Source organism: Podarcis gaigeae, assembly GCF_964106915.1.
Source record: "Podarcis gaigeae genome assembly, chromosome: 1".
Taxonomy (NCBI): Eukaryota; Metazoa; Chordata; class Lepidosauria; order Squamata; family Lacertidae; genus Podarcis; species Podarcis gaigeae.
In genome coordinates, this window is record NC_139678.1 from 52,136,644 (window position 1) to 52,158,678 (window position 22,035).

Here is a 22,035-nt window from a genome sequence, read left to right on the forward strand (position 1 = left end):
AAACTGGAGGACACATTCATGACTTGCCAGCAGCAGACCAGCGGCAACTTTCCACATTTTAAGACTGCATTCTACAACAGACACTAAGGAATATATCCAACCTAGTACTATAGGAATGTTGTCTCAGTGTACAGATTCCTGCTTGCACAATACAATCAGCTCGTCTCCTCCCCTACCTGCCCCCTAAATTTGTTCATGGTTCCCCCAATCCTCTGGAGCAGATTTGGAGAGGGTACGGGGCTTGAATGAGAGAAAGAGAACTCCAGATGCAAAAGTATAAATCCTTGCTATGACGGGACACAGTATTTGGCTACTGTCCCATCAGCTGGTCAGAAATGCTACTTTCAAGTTTTACACTGTACACCAAGGGCTTTATCATCCACAAACTGTAACAATGTCCCACAGTCCATTGTATGGACTGTTCGTAAACTGTTAGTATGCTAGTAAACATGCCATGGTCAACACTAACAAAGACCATAGAAAGATTAACAAGATTGATTGGGTACAGTTCTTTTTATTAATCTCTAATCTGATTGAGATTATGGCAGTCTCAATAAAGTTGGCCATGATGGCTATGTTCTACCTACAATTTCAGAGGAAGTGTGCCTCTGAATAGCAAGTGCTGGGAATCGCAAGTGGGAAGAGCGCTGTTGCACTCAGGTCTCTTAGGCATCTGGTCAGCCACTGTGAGAACAGAATATTGGTGATCTAGCAGGGCTCTCAGTGTCATGCTCAGTTTAGAATACAGATCCGCAGTGCAGAGAACTGGTGTCCAGGTGTGGATTAAGCTGCCAAGAGAGACCACTCACTCAACCACCTTCCCACCCACAGAGATTATATATAGATGGAGAAGTGAGTGGAGTGGAAAATACACAACTAGGATAGAACTGCCCACCCATCCACTCCAGCCAAAAAGCTCCCACTACTCAAATGCTTTATTTGGGATTTGTTCTGGGAGGGTAAACTGCACAGGATCCCAACCTTAATAAACACTGAATAAAAATCAGTCTCCCAAGTATTTATCACTGCAACATGAAACATGCTGATCTTGTTTCTTCTGCAACAGCCTTAACACAAAATCCCTCAAAATCATCTAATAAAAAAGCATTCCATGCCAAACAGCAATTCACTTCTTCATATGCCATTGCATGTATTTTCATACTACACTACAGATGGCAAATGGTAGCATGCTTAACTATTATTTTTAATTCAAATATGAACCAACAAGCTATCAACTTAATTCTAGAAATGAACCGGAAAGTGTCAAAAACATAGTAAACATTTGTTTGGTGTTAGGATGATTTGCATTTACTGCACAAATGTAACCTAAAAAATGATGGAGAATATGTCTGAGCAAGCACAGAACAAAAAAAATTCAATTCTGGTTGCCACGTTTTCTCTGCAAATCTGGATAAATCAAATTCCTTGACCACCAATACAGAATTAATTCTAACTTAAGCATGTATATTCCCTTTCCATATAGCTGGTAATGCCAATTCATTCATACACACATCATAGTCAGACAAGTTCATCCAACTACTTAGGGCTACATGTGTACTTCATTTTTGGATCTGTCCTTTATACAGTATTTCAACTCCTTCAGGGGCTACAGTTCTACGCACACCCTTTTCCAGTGTGGCTTAGACTCAAGTAGTCAGTCTGATGAAGATTTGTTTAAACTACAGTATAGGTCATAAAGGAAGAATCACTTCAGCAGCATAAAGTTGACCTGGACCAATATGGATATTCTTATTATAGCCAATGAAAAGGAATCAGGCAAAGAGCCCTGCTGGATCAAACCAAATGCTTATCTGGTCCAGTGTTCTGTTCTCAGGAGAGCAAACCAGATGCATTTGAGAGGCCCAAAGCAGGACACAAGCACAACTGCCCTCTCCTGCTGTTTCTCCTTAGCAACTGCTATTCAGGGGCATGCTGTGTCTGATCCTGGAGGTAGCAGTCATCTTGACTAGTAGCCATTGAGACTTATCCTTCATGATTACACCTAATCCCATTTCAGAGCCATCACAGCCGGTAAGAGACTTCACAGTTTGAGGCCCCATCTGCAGTATACATTTAAAGCACTTTAAACAGTCATGTTTCTCTACACACACACACACACCCTGCACAAGATCCCAGGAACTGTAGTTTGTTAAGAGTCCTTTGGGAAACACCCTATTCCCCTCATGAAGCTACAATTCCTAGAAGGCTTTAAGAACCAATCACTCTTCCCATGGAACTTGAAAAATTCTGAGGTGAAACACAGGTCTCTCAACAACACTGAGCACTCTCAACAAACTACAGTTCCCAGGATTCTTTGAGAGAAGGCTGAACTGCTTAAAGTCCTATAGGCAAGTGCTTTAGATTTACAATGCAGGTGAAGCCTAATTTACATGTTGTGTGAAGAAATTATTTCCTTTGTATGCCCTGAATCTGCAATCATTCAGCTTCCCTGGATGACCCTAGGTTTTGAGACGTTTCTCCCTACTCATTTTCACCACACAAGACATCATTTTTTCTAACTTAGTTTTATTCATTTTCATCTTTAAACATGGTTGCATTGAGATGTATCTTTGTTTACATTAGAGCATATGACGTGCAACAATTATATAGTTAAAAACAAAAGCAAAGCAGCAATGAACACACAGATAAATGTTTCTGAATAGATTAACAAAGTTGTGTCAAAGCATACATGCCAAAATTATTAAATCTTTACAGATATGAAATGATGTCTACTAATCATTATTCCTTAGATTGGGGACCACAAGTAATTAAGCAAAAGGTCTTCTGTAACAACAACAATCAGAATTTATAGGAACGAGACATCATTTGACTTTCATGTTCCCCTCACCCACTTGCTTTTTTCACTAAGCTAAAAAACCTCTGGACTTGCCCGTTGCTGATCATTTGTGGGGGGTAGGGGAGAGAGATCAGTTTCTGATGATTTGTGTTGGGGAGATATATGTATAGCTGAAGAATATGTTTGCAACATCCACCGCACACTTATCTAGGGGAGCAGGAACGCACGCAAAAACGAGGACCCACGCAGTGCCGACTGTTGGGTTACTTCCTGCCCGGAAAGGCATCGTGGACGCGTCCTGCAAACCAAACGTCCATATACCTCCCTGTCGTCCACGTACCCGCACCAAGCGCTGATAGGCACAAGTCGCGCAGCCACCTTCCCTTGGAGCCCCTTCCAGTCCCACGCGTCCGCCCGGCCCCATCCCAAAGACAGGCCTCCCAGTGCAACGCCCTCGTGACCGCTGCGCCGCTTTCTCCCCCCCCCCCCCCCGTGCATGTTGTTGCACGGCAAGCTTAAGCTGCAACCGGTTGCGGACCGCGCGGCTCTCCCTCCGTTCCCTTGCACAGGGCGAAAAGAACGGAAGGCGAGAAGACACAGACGCGACCCTCCCGCCTGCCTGGCCTCCCCTCCTCCTTCCCCGCGACGGCGCTTCCAAAGTCATTCCGTTCTTTGGCGGCCCGCCCCTACGTTCCATCCCCGAATGCTCGCCGTCCTCTGCGACCGCCCATTGGGCCGCGGCCGCGTCACTCACCGGATTTAATGAAACGGGGAGGGGTGGAGGGAAAGAAAAAAGAGCGAGCGGGCAGACAGGCAGGGAAGAGAAGGAGGCGCTGGAAGGGGAGGGAGAGGAAGGGGCCGAGCACAGCGCTCGCCCCAACAGAGAAGGAGGAGGGGGGAGAGGGAAGCGAGGCGGCTACTTACTTACCTGCCCGCCCAGCCGCGCCCTCGGGCGAGCGTCGTGCAAAGAGGCGCCCCCCCTCCACAGTCGCCCCCGTCCTCAGCGAGCGCTCCGTCCGCGGCTCCCCCGGCCGGCGCCCGCCCGCCCGCAGCCCTCCCCTCGCTCGCTCCGCAGCCATTTTCCGTGGCCACCTTGGCTACCGAAGGGCTGACTCACCTCGTCGCTGCGGGGCCCTGGCTCGTCGTCTGGGGGCAGCCCGGCTCTGCCCGCGGCGGCGGCGGCCCTCCGCGGCGCCCGCTGCCTCGTCGCCGTCCCCCTCCTTCGGCGCCGGCCCGGCCAGCCCAGCCTGGCGCGCTAGTCCCAGGCGAGGACGGGTCCCCCGGGCGGGCCGGGCTTGGCGGCGGAGAAGGAGGCGGCGGCGGCGGCTCCCTCCCTCCCGGCCGTGACCACCATCTTATTAGCACAGGAAATGACATGGCGAACGGAAGAGAGGGGCGTTCGGGGGCCGAGCCCGGGGACCCCCCGAACCGGGAGGAGGAGGAGGGAAGCGACGCGGGCTGGCTGGCGTCGAGGCCCGGCCTCCTCGCCGCTGCTGGGGGAGCCCTGCACACAGGCACGCACGCCCCGAAATGCCGCCTTGCTCGCCCGCCCGCCCCCCTCGCTTCTCCTCTCCTTCGCTCGCCAGCCCGCCTGGCAGGCAAACACCCCCGCCATGCTCCTCCGATGCCTGCAGCAGCCGCGCGAGTCCTCCCCCGAAGCAGAGCAGCCTCCGCGGCAAATGCAACGCGATCCGAGCAGCAACCTGCGCTCGCATTTTGTGCGGGCTTTCCCCTCTCTACTGCTGCTGCAGCATTGCGCGTTCGCTCTTTGCAGCCCACCTCCCCCAAAGCAGAGAAAAGTTGACGGCCGCCTGACCAGAGTTGCCTCTTTTTTGACATTGTAACAGCCCGATCCTTTGCGTGTTTCCTCGGAAGTCGCGCTCCTAGGGTTCGGAAGGGACTTACTCTCCTGTAAATGCGGATAGCATCCCATGCAAGTTTACTGGGAAGTATCTTCCCGCACCCAAATCTCGACCCACTACCCAAAAAGTATTTCCTCTACTGTAAAGGATCGCGGCCCGATCCAATGCATGTTTTCCCGGGAGTAGGCGTAAGTGAGATTAATCGGACTCGCTCTCCTGAAATACAAGGTCGCAGGTCGTTCTGTTTCCATTACTGGTGGCGGTTTTTTCTCCTTTTAACCTGTCACCTTACAATCGCAACTGTTTTGTTTGGCCTATCCCGTTTTGATTTTGATCCTATGATGACCTTTCTGAAAAGGAAAGCAAAGGAGCCTGTGGAAGCTCCCGTTACAGTATATTAGTAACGCTATGCGTAACGTGCAGCGATTTAAACACTGACGTCTCTATTCTAATGAAGCAGGTCCCGTCAAACTGGCTTTGACGTGCATGTAAACCTGCTATCCTATACGTGCGGGAAATCCCAGTGAACTTAATAGGACTTCCAAATAAAATCCTGGAGAGCTGCTGCTAGTTAGTACTGTATATTGTAGCCAATACTAAACTACATGGACCAGCGTTATAACGTTTCCTGCTATCTACAGGATCTTTGCTTGTTTTTAAACCAGCCTGCGGAGCTTGAACCCTCGGTCTGCAGTGAACTATCTGCAAAGAACTCGCCATTCTTAGCGTTTTAAGCATTTGCAGGGAGACTCCTGTTTAGTAATAAGGTTTATTTAATAGCATTTATCATATGAAAGCAAAAACATATCACTTGTGGGACTTGCAGGTGTGCCATGCCTCTTGTGCTGAAATGATCAATAGTAATTAGTTGAGAGAGCATATTGATGCCACATAGTACTGATTTATTTGAATTATCTGTTCAGTGGATTAGAAGTCATACAGGGGAAAGGGGCTGGGGGAAAACAACAACTTGAGTCTTAAGAAGACTTTTCTGGGGAAGATTTACTGAGAGCATATGTGTTGCACAGCTGAACCAGGCCACAATTCATTTGATTCTTTTGGCACAGCCTGCCATTGACCTCTGGATGCTCAGAAGCATCAGGTGAACACAGTGGACATTATCTGTTTGGCAACAATGTATCCAGTACTCAATGGTGTATATATAACCTTTGGACATAGAGGTTTGATTTGGGTACTAAAGGCTAATAGCTATTGAAAGTTCTATTCATGTATTTGTCATTAGAAACCCATCTAGACAAATGGCTTGTGGCAGTGAATTTCACAGTTTGTAACTATGCACCAGGGAATTTCCTTTTGTGTTTTGTCAATTTGCATCCCAGGGACACAGGGAGCTGCCTTCTACCAAGTCAGACAATTGGTTCATCTAGCTCAGTGTTGTCTACACTGACTGCCAGCAGCTCTCTGGAGTTTCACATAGGGGACATACCTAGCCCAAGTTGAAGATGCCAGGATTAAACCTGGCACCTTCTGTATGGAAAGCAGATTCTTGACCACTGAGCTACAACCCTTCATGATCCTATGCATTCCGCATATTGTGCAGATAGAAATACAGTAGTAGAAACCTGGACTGTGCCACTTCAGAATGCATCCCAGGTGGGCAGGCATTGTAATTTTGAATGCTACCCCCATTGGAAAAGAAAAGTTGCATATTGGGGAGAAGGCTATGGTAAATTTATCTCTTATAAACTAATTTGTAGTGAGAGAGAATGATGTTTTGGTGTGTTTATTTTAAAAAAGGATTGCATTTTCTTTAAAGGACCTTTTGATGTCCAAGGTGGTAAAGTCCAGCATTCTACAATTTCCGGCTGCAATACTAACCCCACATATTAGTCCCAATTAATTCAATAGGTCTTATTTCTGATCATTAGACATGGTTGGGATGATGCTGTCAGACTGCCACCACAATGTGTAGAGTAGATTTTAGTTCGCCGAGTTCAGTAGCACATTCCATGCTTTCCAAAGTTATAAAATCTGGGATTCTTGTTATGTTGACATTTCCAAAGCTGGAACATTTTGTTGCCACAAGTTTACTGTCTCTGCTTCTGTAATGGCGCGCTGTGGCCTATGAAATGATGCCAAGGTAGAGATGTCCCTTCCCCATGGGGAAGAAAAGATTCGTTGAATAATGTGATGAGTTGTATTTATATACCAATAGATAGGATGAATTCTATAAAAGAAGATTGCCTGCTGTGTATGTGATTGATGCAACTTTGCTTGGGGAATGCTTCAGTGTGTGACTGGCACTTTCCTTTTGTAACCACCATAATTTGTGTTCATACATTGACAGGATTATTGTAATAACCTGCAGTTTCATAAGAGTATATATTTAAAGAAGATTAATAAATGAGCAAATTAGGTTAATTTGGATATGCAGAAGATATTAGAATTAAATTTAAGGAACCGCAGAAAGAGGAGGAAGGAAGTCAAGTTTTGAAATGTCAAAATGGTTGTAAAATTATTAAAATGTATAAAATTAGTGAAATGTATAAAATTAGTGAAATGTATAAACTTGAAAAGCAGAAATAAAAATTAAATAATAATAATGTATGTTCATTGTATGCCATTCTTAGAAATGCCACAGTGCCTGGTGGCACTATTTGGATATTTTTCCCCCCTTGGTGGTCAGGCAGCTCTTGCCAGTCATAGGCTGTCAATTACCAATTAGCTTTTTTACTGGTGAAATATATTATTGACTTATGGCAATTATGGCTCTAAAATAAGACTTGATTGTGTTTTTCTCCTTCATCTTCTCTCTGTGTCTGTGGGGGGCGGCGTGCACACACACTTTCTGAAGATTTGGTCCATTTAAGGTCCACTTTGTCAATAATTAGATGCTTCAAAATGTTCAATATTTGACCCAGCTTAAAAGTCCCAGTAGGCCTCTTGGAGACAGCCATAGAGATTAGATCACTGATGGGGAAGCCTTGCCTCTCCAGGTAGACTCCCATCAACTCCAGCTAGCATAGTCCGGGGTCAGGGCAAACAAGTCCCCCATCCCTGTACTAGGAAGCTCTCCTGCTTAAGTTCCATTGATCTGAATGGTGTCTTTGCAAGGGCAAAGTGTCTATAGTTTTAAATCTTGACTTCATAACTTTGGATGACATCCAATTAATACTTGCATTAGACCCTTTGGGCATGACCCACCTACCAAGCAGATCACAGGTACATCCAACAGTACTTGCAATGGGACTTTCCCCCACCCTCTCTGTGGGCTCCCTCCAAACACAAATGCGTACCCCATGCGTCCCTCCAGAGAAAAGCACTGCTGAATTGCATCCTGTGTCTACCACTTTCCTGACATACTTTTTAAAAAGCTAGACCCTCTAATACTTTTTTCCTTACTATGACCCCAGTTTGTTTTATGAATAATTTCTGATCATCTTTAGTTCTTGATCCCATCCCCAAGCGGTTACATAAGTCTGGGTCTTGTTTTAATAATCTCAGCAAGCAATAAATAAATGATTAAAAACAACATCAAATAAATTAGCCATGCCTTGTTGAGGATCCAGTTTTTAAATACATACTTTAATTGATGCAGTGTGCACTGAATTTCACCAGCAGTTCCCCCCGTGTGACTGTGTGCCCTCACTTGAGCCGTTTGTGATTTTGCTGCAGCACAAAAAAAACAAATTATTCAAAGTCATTCTTCATTTGCTGTATGCTCCCCTTGGAACACAGATCTGAACTAGGAAAGAGAAGCCTATTAGCAAAACAAGACAGACTTGGTAAGGAGAAAACAATGTTAAAAAATGCTTTCCATAGTAATAAGTGTCAACACAATTAGATGCTTATAGCACATTCCTCTTTGGAGGAACTTGGCAGGGTGTTTTCTTTAAGGACACACTCTTCTGGCTAATAAAATAGACTGGTAAATTGTATTGCTGCAAGCTACCCATGCATTGTTCGCACTTGAGACAGGTGTGAAGCCTCATGTGTGAATATAGGGTGTGGTTAGTTATTGAAGGCTGCAATCTTATACATGAGAGTAAGTGCAAAGGAACTGAATGAGGCTTTCTTCTGAGCAAAGATGATGGGATTTTAGTGCAAATTAATTTGGAACAAAGTTACCTGAAATACTGCTTTCTTCCATACGTACCTACCCAACTTTTAAGAGCCTCTTTGCAGGCTCTGCTCTAGGTGTTCCTGCCAAATGAAGTGACTTGGGTAAGCACCAGGGACAGGGCCTTTTGGGCAGTGGCACCTGATTATCAAACAGGCTTTCCAGGGAAGCACCACCTTCGTGCTCTTTTTGGCACCATTTGAAGAACTTTCTCATCACCCAAACCTTTCAAGTAACCTATCTAGCCTGAGCTCAGTTCCTAAATCTTTATTTTAACTTTGGGAGTGCAGCGAATGTATTTTTGGATTTTATGGTATTATGTCTTTGTAATTCAATTGTTTTCTACTTATTTATCTTAAGATGCCCAGAAAACATTTAGGTAATAAGTGGCAAGCAAATGCCATAAAATGTAAAATAAAATAAAATAAAATACACTAGCAGAGAATGAGAGCTGTTGAGAATAGCTTTTATGAAGATTTGTTGTTTTTGTAAATTTACTCTGCTGCATAGCAGATGTGGAATAAATTCTTGGTGTATCAGCCATGCATGCATCCTCTGTATGTTCATTCGAAAGAAAGTCCCATTGAGTGAAGTAAAATGCCCAAGTTAGTGCGTAAGAGATTGCAACCTTAGATACACTGCTGTGCACATTATGGTAGTTTGTCACATAGGCAGAATCCCTAAGCTTTATAAAACAGCCAAGCATACAGGAGATATTAACCACATGCCTAGCTTTGCACACCCAAATGTGTTCATTTGGTTTTCAACCTGATTTCTTTCACTCTCTCTCTTTTTTTAAAAAACTATTTACTAGAGTGTGTCATGGATTATTTTCACGAACCATACTTTCACATGTGTGTGTGCTAAGAATCACAGTCTCAAACAAGAGGATGAAACCATGTTCATCAGATTATACCCTGAACTGCTGGCTGCCAAGCTTGACACGCACAAATCCAGTCATTGACACCCAGCAGCCCACACTGCTCACAGCCCTCAGCCACACATGGCTTTCACATGCAGTGTGACTGTGCTCTCCCTAGCAGGAATCTTAAACTGATGGTGCCAGGCTGTTTTGTGATGTGGTATCTTCATTTTCCAAGGATATCAGAATGGGGAGGAGCAAGGACCAATATGTATGGGTTTTCTTTTCTCTGGCTGCTGTCTTGCTTATATGTATGTCTTGTTTTAAAGGCATATCTAACTGAACTGGTCTTCTGAAACTAGCATAGAAATTGGGATGGATCAAGAAATTTTGCAGAAGGAGGCAAAAGTCTGCACTGCTGCCTCCTGCTCCCTGATTGAGAACTCCAAGAGACAAATATAATGCAGGAAATTCCATTTTGCAGTTCACAGGCATTTATTTTATGTGAAAGAATGATTGATCTAATTTGTAACAAAAATAGTTTCAATGTTTGTGTACATTTGGATACTTCGTTTTTGGTGTTTTGCGTAAACTTTGATGTAAACTTTGGGATTAATGTTTGATAAGTAAACATTATAATTTAACTTTTCTGGCCTTTCTTTCTGCAAAACTATGGCATCATCACCGTTTATTTTATTGGCTACATCATTCACATTAAATAAGATTGCCAGGCTTGTTAGTCGTTCTTGACTCATCATTGATCTTAAATACTTGGTTTTTTAAAATTAACTTCATTTTACTGAAGCTTTTTTCAGAGGTCGTTGAAAGGGTTGTGTAAATTCTCAGAGCAATGCAGAAATTGGGAAATGCATCCTGTAAATAGTTTCTGTTAATTAGGTGCAACAATTCCAATGACTTTGTGCAGTATTTCCACATTAAAATTGAGCTTGTTTTTAAATACCTAAAGTTCCAAAGTAAATGTTACAGAGTCTAAGTCATCAGAATACTTAAGAGCCAAACTGGCAGAATTACTCATTTGCATTATCTGTTGGCCATTTAAAAAGACAAGATATTCATTTAGGATTCTGGTACTCTCAATTTTGGCATTGATCTGAGTTGATATTCTATCAAAGATTATATTAATTGTTTGCTTGGAACAGACTCATATTTGAAAAAGCAGCATTGGGTTTGCTGTGTTAGTATTCCTTGGCAAGCTTAGTGGCAGTAATTTGGGTCATAGGCAGTGGCACAAATGTAACATGTCTCCTATTATTATTATTATTATTATTATTATTATTATTATTATTATATTATTATTATTATTATTATTATTATTATTATTATATTATTATTATTATTATTTCATTTCTATACTGCTTTATATTTTTAAGAAAAATATCAAAGCGGTTTACAGCATATTAAAACATCAATGAAATAATTCAGAATCAAACATTTCTAAAGAAAGTCAAATATAGAGTATATAGTCAAAGCAACATAATTAACAGAAAACTAAAATATTATCTTAAAGATTTCAAAATAAAACATTATAAAGGAGATCAACTACAGAATACATATTTAACACAAACAAAGTTAAGGCACCTCTTTAGTAGAGCTGGTGAGTCTGGGCCCCGCCCCCTAGGCCAGGTGGAAAGCGGCCTTTTATGTGCTATAAATAAATAAATCATTATTCTAATGATGGCCAACCCTGTGGGTGCATATTATTTATATCCAAATTAATACGGGTGAATTGAATTGAATTAAATTAATATCATGGGGCACGGGCTATAAGAAATATTGATTTTTTGTGTGGACATAAATATAAAGCAGAATTCCGTTTAAGGTACGTCAGTTAGTGAGTAAAGCTAGTAAGTAAAATGACTCTTTCAGCTTTTAGCAAGCCAGTCAGGGGCAGGCTAGCTGCTCCAGCACCTAGAGCAGCGGACGCTAGCCCCATGCTGCTGTCTCAGGCAGTGTGGGGCCCTGAGCCACTGCGTCACTCCCAGGAGAGATGTGTGCTTGAGCGCACTGCAGGCCAGGCCTCACGGTAAGTGCCGCCCCCCACGGTGTGCCATGTCACCCCTCCTCAAGGATGAGACCCGGGGAAGACCACACACCCCACCTCACCCTTCCTAAGCCCCTGAAGCCAATAATCTTGCTGCTCACCCTCAACATGCCGCATCACATATGAAAAACAAAGGAAATAAATCCTAGTTTTGGGAATATTTGTTTTTATGTTTCTTTTGTTAATGATCATAGAGTTTTTGGATGTTTCAATGGAATTGGGATGCTTTCTTGCAGGAGAACTTGTATCTTCTCTTTTTTTGTGGTGGTAGAAAACTTGGTTTACATCTTTTTTTTTTAAAAAAAATATTTTTACTTATACATCACACAAACAAGCATTGAATAAAAGGAACAAAAAACGGAAGAAAATGCAAAAACAAAATTACAAGGATGTATACATAATAACCTAATCTGCAATCAAAAATACAAAACATTATATTCTCCCTAAAAAGGGAAAAGAATGAAAAACAACACCAAAAGAAGGAGGAGGAGGAGGAAGAACTTGTATCTTATCAGGGTCACACAGTTACCAAAGAAATTATGTCCTATATTTTAATCCCATATGTGACTTTCTTGTCACCATCTTCTTTGCAATGATAGGCAAGTTGTTACAAAAACATATCAATGATAATTAGTTTCACCAGCTTGGCAGCCAAATGGAAAGGAATGTACACTTGTAAGAACTTAGAGAAATCTGTATTGCAATTACCGGTAAGCTGTGTTTGTTGTTTTATTGCTTGTTGTTTCCTCCTTTGGGAGGAAGGGCAGGATATACATTTGATAAATAATATAAATAGTCCAGCACTCTGTTTATATGACACCCAACTGTACTTTCCCATAAGAATCAGAAGAGGCTGTGTGGGCCTCGGACCGATGCCTAGATGCAGTGGTGGGTTGGATGAGGTAAAATAAGCTAAGCTTGAATCCCAGCAAGACACAGGCTTTGTGAGCAGTTCTCATGTCTGAGAAGTCAGCTGATTACCTGCCCTGGGTGGGGTTGCACTCCCCCTGAAGGAGCAGGTATGCAGCCTTGGGGTGCTCCTCAATCCAGCTTTGTCACTGTGCGCTTCAGCTGATTGGACAACTGAGGCTGTTCCTGGACTAGCTCAGCTTGACCACTGTGATTCAGGCGTTGGTAACTTCGAGACTGGACTACTGCAATGCACTCTACACAGGGCTTCATGTAGAAGCCCTATGTAGAGTGCAGAGGTGCAGAGGTCCAGTGCTGAGGGCCTTCTGGCGGTTCCCTCACTGCAAGAAGTCAAGTTACAGGGAACCAGGCAGAGGGCCTTCTCGGTAGTGGCACCCGCCCTCTGGAACGGCCCTCCCACCAGATGTCAAAGAGAAGAACTTTTAGAAGACATCTGAAGGCAGCCCTCTTTAGGGAAGCTTTTAATATTTAAGAGAAAACTGTATTTTAATACTCTGTTGGAAGCCGCCCAGAGTGCCTGGGGAAACCCAGCCAGATGGGTGGGGTATAAATAATAAATTCTATTCTATTCTATTCTATTCTATTCTATTCTATTCTATTCTATTCTATTCTCTCTTACTGATGATTAGCTGGAGCCCACCTCATTGGGACATTTAAACCTTCTCCTCAGATATGCAGAAGCTGTTAATGGAAAAGTAGGTCCCCCCCACCCCCATGTAAAGGACAAAGGAGGTATGAAATTCAAAAATGAGCAGCTGCTGTCCATTCAGCTATCAGGGAATGAACAGAGGACGAATGGTGGAGACTGCCTCCCTCTCCTCTTCCCCCTCCAGAGAAGAGGAAGACAGTATAGATTTACAACAGTGGTTTGCTGAAGGTCATGACTCAGAGATAGAGGAGGGGCAAAACTGGGAGATAATGGGAGAAGAGGAGTGGGAGAAGCAGAGCCAGAGCAGCTGGCTGACATGTTATCACTAGAAAGCATTCCAGACTCCCCTTATCCCAGAACCTGGCGAGCAGTGAAATTAGGAGAGCAAAGAGCTAAGAGGCAATTGACCTTAAGCAGCCACCATAGGGGAGGGGTGTGCTGTTGATGACTGAGAAGGGAAGGGGAGTGGAGCTTATTCGGAGCAACGCCATTCCTTCAAGATGCAGCATTTCTAAGCCTCTCTCTGTGAATATTGAATAAAAGACTTGGTAAGAGCACCTTGTTTGTCAGCCTGCCATGGGGGAGGATCAGATTCCATGAAGCCTGACACCAGCAGTTATCTGACGTGCCAGCCAACCCACCTGCCCAAACCAACCTATACTACCCTCTAGGGCAGAGCTTTCCAAACTTTTCACGTTGGTGACACTCTTTTTAGACAAGGCAACATTTTGCGACGCAGTAATTGAGTTTTACCAGCAAACCAGAGGATAAACTAACCCCTTTGCAGCCCCAGGAGGAGCACAGGGAGTGTTAGTGTGACACACCTACACACTGCAGCGGATACACTAACATATTGCAAGTATCAATGCAGCGTTCGAGCTTTCAGCATAGAGGAAAGGAGCTAACATTTTTATGACCATGTAACGGTACACGCTTTGGTGCCAGAGCCTCAGATTTATCCCTTTAATTAGAGACTTAGTGCGTTTTGTGGCTAAATTTACATTTCAGTTTTATTAGTGTGTGATATTGTTATTGATTGCTATCTGTAATGACAGGTTCATCATAATTTTTGATGCTATACTGTAAACCATCCTGTGATGCTTGGATGAAGGGCAGTGTATAAATATAATAAATAATTAAAGCCGGGCTATATTAAGAGGTGCTGATACCATCTAGGTGGAGCACACAAACAACAAAACCAGCTTAAATAATCAAGTGTCCTATAATATGGGTAAAGGTAAAGGACCCCTGACAGTTAAGTCCAGTCACAAACGACTCTGGGTTGCTGCACTCATCTCGCTTTACTGGCCGAGTGAGCTAGCGTACAGCTAGCATGTGGCCAGCATGGCTAAGCTGCTTCTGGCGAACCAGAGCAGCGCACGGAAACACTGTTTACCTTCCTGTCGGAGCGGTACCTATTTATCTACTTGCACTGTTGTGCTTTCGAACTGCTAGGTTGGCAGGAGCAGGGACTTAGCAACAGGAGTTCACCCCATCACGGGGATTCAAACTGCTGACCTCCAATCGGCAAGCCCTAGACTCAGTGGTTTAGACCACAGCACCACCCAGTAGCTAGGCTTTAACATTATACAAACACATTTCTGTTTCCTTTCATAGAACAAGCATGATCAGGGATTTCTTTAGCTATGATTCCTTCATTGCAGGGGGGTTGGGTTAGGTGACCCCTGGATGCCCAAAGAACCATCAATGCAATCACAAGGTTCTTTTATGAGAAAGGAGGTTCATATATTCCTGCAGCCACCCAGGTATTTGCAGCAAAGGTTATATCACAACAGACATATGGCTCCCAGGTTTGCAATGATCAAAACACTGCCCCTTTTGAAATTCTACAAACAAAATCTGTTCTCTGCTGGGGATTCCTTCCTGAGTCTCCAAATGTAGCAGTTTCCCTGGTGGTTGGACAAATCCCAGTTATGTCCTCAATATGAATTCTGAAGATCCATTATTGGCTAAGACTAATTTTCTTCCTGGTAGGTCTGGTACCCTTAACCTTAATAGACACATGTCAAACAAAATGGAAATCTTCACTGCAAGAGAAACTGAGAAGCCGAGGGTTTGATAACCGGGGGATATGAGAAAGTCATTAAAGATAATGGGAAGGGGTTTACTCCAGCGAGGTATTTATCCAAAATAGAAATACCAAATTTTAGAAGAGCTTTGACCCTTGCCAGATTTAATGTCCTTCCATCAGCATCACTGCAGAGTAGATCTGAAAGCAAACCATATTCAGAGCGAACATGCCTTTGTGGTTTGAAGGAAGTTGAAACGGCTACTCGAGCTCTACTACATTGTTATTACTACAAGGTTATACGTTTTATATTTATCACTCCAGTCATGCAGCAAACCCCAAGCAGAACTGATGATTATTACTTAAAATACTTAATAGAGGACAGGGAACCAGAGATCACCTTAAAAATGGCTAAATTCTGTGCTTCTGCTTTGAAATTAAGGAGACAAGCTTTGAATGAATCTAACAGCGAATCTCTTAATATGTTTTAAATTAGCAATTATGGTTTTAACATATATTTTAGCTGTTTTATGTCTGAATTATTTAGTGTGTATTAGCTTATAGAGTTTAATTTCAATCTATTTATGTTTGTATGCTCTCTGCTGTTGTATATGTTGCACTCTGGTCAGTGACTGAAATAAATCGATTCATTGGAGTCCTTTTCAACCCTGTAATCTGAAGTTAGCATGCCACTGCTATTTCAGCAAATTATTTTGATTTTTGTTACGTGGTGCACGATTGCATGTCTTTATTATTAAGGTTAATTGCCTAAGATTGCAGAAGCTGCCACACTCTGATAGCATCGGCAGAGGCATCCCAGCAGTGCAGTTCTCTGCTTAAACGAGCACCTCACTTGGCTGCAACTTAGCACGTAAAGTTCTATTCTGTCAAGAGAATCCCAAGGCAACACTTTGTTGTTTTAATATTTCTCCACCAGGGGGCATAGAAGGTCTTTGGCTTAGAAGCAGGATTCCCAACCCTGCTCCCAAACTCACTGTTTCATCAGATAATTTTCCCGTTCTTAGCAAAACTGGAATGTGGATCGCTTTATATAGCAATATTTCTGAAACAAGAAGTGTTAAAACAAATCCGATGTACACATACATGTTTATCTCAGAAAATTCCTCCTTTAAGAGGGTGCTCTTTTTAAAGAAAATGATGGGGGGGGTGTTGTCAGGTAACTCTGTGCCACTGAGGTTACCTGAGCCTCAGGCAACAGCAAAGGATCCAGGAGTGTGCCCAAGCTGTGTAGCCACTCCCATCCAATCTGGGGAACTGCCTACTAACAGTGCCTCATTATCTGAATTGAGTCTCAGTTTGTTGACCGTCATATAGTCCACTTCTTTGCTAGAGCTGTGTGTCACCAGCATTTTGCTGGCAACGTACTCCAAACCTCTGGATAATGCCACTCAGTGGATTCACACAGATGCTAAATAACATAGGGGATAAGGTTCCACAGGGCCGAATAGCTCTCCTCAAGCATCACCCTCTGGAAATGACCCTCCAAGTAGGATCGGAACCACTGCAAAGTGGTGCCAACTATCCTTAACTTGGGCAGCTGCTCCAGAAGGATACCACGGTGCACTGAGTATCCAGGTGGGAACAGCTGGGTGAGACCAACACCACCCTGCTCATTTACCCAGGTCTCAGTGATACAGCCTAGATCAGCCTCCTCATCCTTACTCAGATCCTGGATGAGGGAGGTCTTATTCAGAGCTGATCTGGCATTCAGCAACAGCAGCCCTAGATCTGGGGCTAGGGAATCCCCCAGGTTCGAGGAAGGGCTGGCACATGGCATGCCCCTTACCCGGCCTGCCCCACCTCCCACACCATACCTCCCCCCTACCCTGAACCATGGCGATTTGCCCTCCCCTCTCCCCAGCTCCTCTCTTCCCAGGCATACCTTTCACCACTTTATTTTTTAAAAAACATGACAACACAAAAAATTTAAACCCACAGGTTAAATGGTATGATACTGCTTCAAATGTATAGTGCAGCTGGGGCCCATTTCTACTCAGAAGGAAGTCCTATTGAATTTGGCAGCTCTGGAGAATATAGCCTAAAACCAGATTTTCTGTTTTCCCTTGCTTGTTTGCTTGGCTAATAGCTATATCAATATTCTCCTAAGGACTGTTTATGGGTTTATCAACAATACTGCCTAGTCAGCATCCATAACATTTCTGGCAGCCCCCTGCAATTGCCTGCAAAGGCTTATGTGAATATTCACTAATACCAGGCATAAGGAAGAGGAAAAGGTCTCATCTTTTGAGGCTAGAGAACAAAAGGCAGTGCTGTATCAGCTGCAGCTATTTTCTCGAAGTGGATAGAAATTACCAAAACTGCCCAGTGGAGGGTAGTAAAGCTAGTTGCAAATCAAATGTTATGGGATACAGTGTTCACCATTTCCTATCTCCAAATAGCGAATGAATTTTTATTACGAGTATTAAAGAAAGATTGATTCCATGTTCTCCAAAAATTGACTGTCCCCATTGTTCAGGTAGGAATTTGTGTCACACAGAAGTTGAGTTTGAGGCATTTCTACAGCAATGAGGATTCATCCTGATTTGCTTTTGGGGTGTTAACACACCTCCCCTTTAAACATGCATTCATCCCATACTTTTCAGTGCATTTTCTTGTCACTCTCCTAACTGCAAAAGTATATTATTATTATTGTTATTTAAAAAAGTAGATTTGTTGTGACAGAGGGCTTCAATCAACTTTCAGTGAACACACCTACATTTCTAGAATCCACTTGAATCACTCCCATGACATGGTGACAGTCTGGAGGCATCTTGAGTCTGTTAAAAAATAATGATGATTATACTTCCACTAAAACCTACATTTTCGTGTTTTGCCCTAAACAACTTAGTCTTAGGATGCTTTAATCACCGCCTCCCCCCATATGTCCTAGGCCAATCACTGAAACATGGCCAGACCCATTGAAACATTGTAAATTATAGAAACATGTATTCAGTAGGGTACCGAATGTCCTGAAAATTGTGCTAATTGTGTCTTGGATTTTGAACCGTTCACAAAACTATTCCACAGTGTTCCAAGGCCAGCTTTCGTAATATCTGAGCATACGAAATGGTTTTGTCCATCAGCCTTGACTTTCTATCCCAAGGCCTCATACCAAAGGCATTAAATCAATATAGACACTTGTCACGGACAGTGCCTCTGTCTTATCTAGTTGGAGCCTCAGTTTCTTGGCTCTCATCCCGTCCATCACTGAGGCAAGACAATGGTGCAGCACATCCACCTGCAGATGGAAAGTAGAGCTGTGTGCCATTAGCATATTGCTGACAATGTACTCCAAAGCTCCAGAAGAGGTTTCTCAGAGAAACTCAGAGGTTTCATGTAGATGTTAAACAGCAAGAGGGATAAAATCAAACCATGAGGAACCCCACAATGAAGGCTCCACAGCATGGTTAGGCAAACTAAGGCCCAGGGGCCAGATCCAGCCCAATCGCCTTCTAAATCCAGCCCGCAGATGGTCCGGGAACCAGCATGTTTTTACATGAGTAGAATGTGTCCTTTTATTTAAAATGCATTTCTGGTTGATTTGTGGGGCATAGGAATTCATTCTCCCCCCCCAAAAAAAATTGTCTGCCCCCCTACAAGGTCTGAGGGACAGTGGACCGGCTACCTGCTGAAAAAGTTTGCTGACCCCTGATCTATACCATCTTTGCTATTGTTTTTACTTAAAACACAGTTTATGGAAGCAGTAACCCAATACAAAATTGCAGCCTTCCTTTAAATCTGAATTTCATTTACCTCATTTTACTGGTTAATAAGCAGCCAGCAACTCAGTTTAGCCTGAATATTTTGAAGTTATAATCTTCATGGTGCTCTTGCATCATTTCCCCCCCCAAAAATATAGTCTGCCGCCCCCCACAAGGTCTGAGGGACAGTGGACTGGCCCCCTGCTGAAAAAGTTTGCTGACCTCTGCTCTATAGGGTTGAATAGCACTCACCAAGCATCACCCTGAGAAACGACCAAGCAGCACTGAAACCACAGCAAAGCAGTGCCACCCATTCCCAACTCAGACAGCCGTCCCCAAAGGATACCATGGTTGATAGAATCAAAAGCCAAGGAGAATTAACAGGGACACATTTCCCCTGCCTCTTTCCTGACAGAGGTCATCATACAGGGTGACCAAAGCAGCTTCTGTGCCAACATCGAGCCGAGACCTCAAATAATGAGATGGATCTAGAAAACCAGTTTCCTCCAAAAGCGCATGGATTTGGCTTAATATAGAATGAAACAGGATAGAACTCCGTTATCTATATATAAAAATATATTTTTCAAGGACACAAAAATACATGAATTCAGTCACTGGAAGAATAAAAATGATATTTTTGTCTGTTTAGTTGCAGTATTAGTTTCTGAAATCTTGTGTGATTAGCACAGTGCTAGATCTATTTCCCCAAGTAATTAGCTTCCCATTCTCTGAAAGCAAAACACAAGTCTGACCTTCAGAGTAAAACTAGCATTATCAAATTACAGCAACATCCTGGTCTTTCAACTGAAGATAAGATCACTGTTAGGCAGCACATAGACTGAAACTAGAAAACTGAGGAAAAGCAGGCAAGAGAAAGTGATGTGATAGGCAGAAAAGGAAGGTTGCCTGGAAAAATTTAGAGGAGGAGAGGGAGAAAACCAGACAATAGGGATGAAAGAAAGTGTTGAACATGAAGTTGGAGGATATTATCAGTAGACCTCAATATAATCGTAATTTTTAATCAACAATTAGAGTTAATGGTAGGAGTTTCTCATGGCAACATAATACAGTGGTACCTCAGGTTAAGTACTTAATTCATTCCGGAGGTCCATTCTTAACCTGAAACTGTTCTTAACCTGAAGACCACTTTAGCTAATTGGGCCTCCCGCTGCTGCCGTGCCGCTGGAGCACAATTTCTGTTCTCATCCTGAAGCAAAGTTCTTAACCCGAGGTAATATTTCTGGGTTAGCGGAGTCTGTAACCTGAAGCATATGTAACCTGAAGCGTATGTAACCTGAGGTACCACTGTATTAAAATAACTGGATAATGTGAAAAGAAAAAAGAAACAAGAGTAATAGTTCCAAGTTGGATATTTGGTTTCTATTGGCGTGTGAGGAGCCAGCATGGTTAGAGCACAGAACCAGGACCCCTTTCAACCATGAAAATTACTGAGTGACCTTGGGCCAGTCACTAACCCTAGCCTCACTTACCTCCCAGCGTTTTTGTGGGGATAAAATGGGTGGAAAGTCATGGTATGCCACCCTGACTTCCTTGGAGGAAGGCTGGCATAAAAAGGCAATACATACAATTTGTAGGGATAGATATTTCTTAATGAAGGAAAACACAGTGGCATTGTGTGGAGCTGAGAGACTATATCATAGCCCCCAGCATTCACACTGAAGGAACACAGTTGTCAGAACTACAGTGGGAGATTGCATTCATTGAGACTGACCTGGTACTGTAAACAACTACAGTGGGATGTATGTGTGGTGAAATTTTAACCACAGATGTCACTTGTGTAGCTCTTTTTGCTTGAGAAGAAAAGGGCTGAGGAGAGTTGGTGTGCTGTCCATGGTTCTAAAAGAAAAAAAAAAAAAAACATGCTGGATAACCAGCAGGTGTCTAATAAGAAAAGTCATACCAGGAGCAGTAATTTTTAATATGCTGTGATCCAAACCAACTCATTCCCCACCACTGTTGGAAGTTCTGCATTGATTTTGCTTCACGGTGGTGGCTGGTGGGAGAAACAGGCAGTGCAGTACATTTATTATTAGCCAAACCGGCTGCACTATGGTTTATCAAAGGGGTGGTGGACCTGTCATCATCCCTGACTATTTGCCAGGCGCGCTGAGGCTGATGGGAATTGGAGTCCAACAACTCCTGAAGGGCCAAAGGCATGTTATCCTTGGTTTATGGCAGGAACAGTATCCAACCTGAATCTTGGATGTGGGGAGTTCTCACTCCCTTACCAACAACCTCAGATTGCAGTGGGGACTATTTGTATGCAGAAATCTGCTTCTGCACCTAGTTTGCCCTTTGACAGAGTGGCAGCATGTTATCCTTGGAGTCCTTTCCTCCCACTGAATGAATCTTAGGACTCGGCTACATTAGTAAAAAAATGTGTTATAAAAATTCAACACCAGATGGTGCTGTAGAGCAAAAAACTTTTCTATGTGAATTTACATAGCAATTTTTCTTTTGTTATAACTTTTTAATTTATGACTTATTCATAGCACCCCCCCATGTGTGTAGATCCACCCTTAGTTTGCTTGGGTATCAATTAATCTGGATATTCATTTGAAGTCCAAGGCAGTTGTGCCTTTTCTGCAGCCATGCAAATTTAAAGGGGGTTACCCTTGCACCTCTGATCCCATGCCAATCTCTCTTGAGGATGCTGTCAAATTAATGATGCCCAGGAAATTTTGGAGCTTGTTTTTGGGGCTGGAGACTCAGCCCAGGGATAGCGACTCTTCTCATTATGAGGTTATGTGTGGTAAGAAGGCAATTCACCTTCAGCAGAGAGGGCTTCATTTTAACCTTTGCATGCATCTATTTCCCAGGACTCTGTGACTCCTTTCCACATCACACCAAGGCAATACAGGTATATAATCAATCTAACGACATTTGTTCAACATTGCAAGGCATGTAACAAATAAAAACCTTCCATAGATTGAGAAATGGGGTGTGTGTGTAATTCCATGGGTTGGATTTCAAACAATACACTTGTTGGGATTTTTTAAAAGAAGAAGAAGAAGAAGAAG

The 22,035-nt window shown here is 43.2% G+C and overlaps 1 protein-coding gene across 2 annotated transcripts in view; it reads right to left on the reverse strand.

The window, feature by feature from the left end:
- Positions 1-5,823, reverse strand: part of PRDM11 (PR/SET domain 11) — a 45,722-nt gene extending 39,899 nt beyond the window's left edge. The window contains exon 1 of one of the 2 annotated variants that reach the window (XM_083749623.1): positions 3,915-5,823. The gene's annotated coding sequence lies outside the window, so the exon portion shown is untranslated. The remainder of the gene's footprint in view (positions 1-3,914) is intronic. The other variant, XM_083749624.1, reaches the window with a different exon arrangement.
- Positions 5,824-22,035: the final 16,212 nt, after the last annotated feature.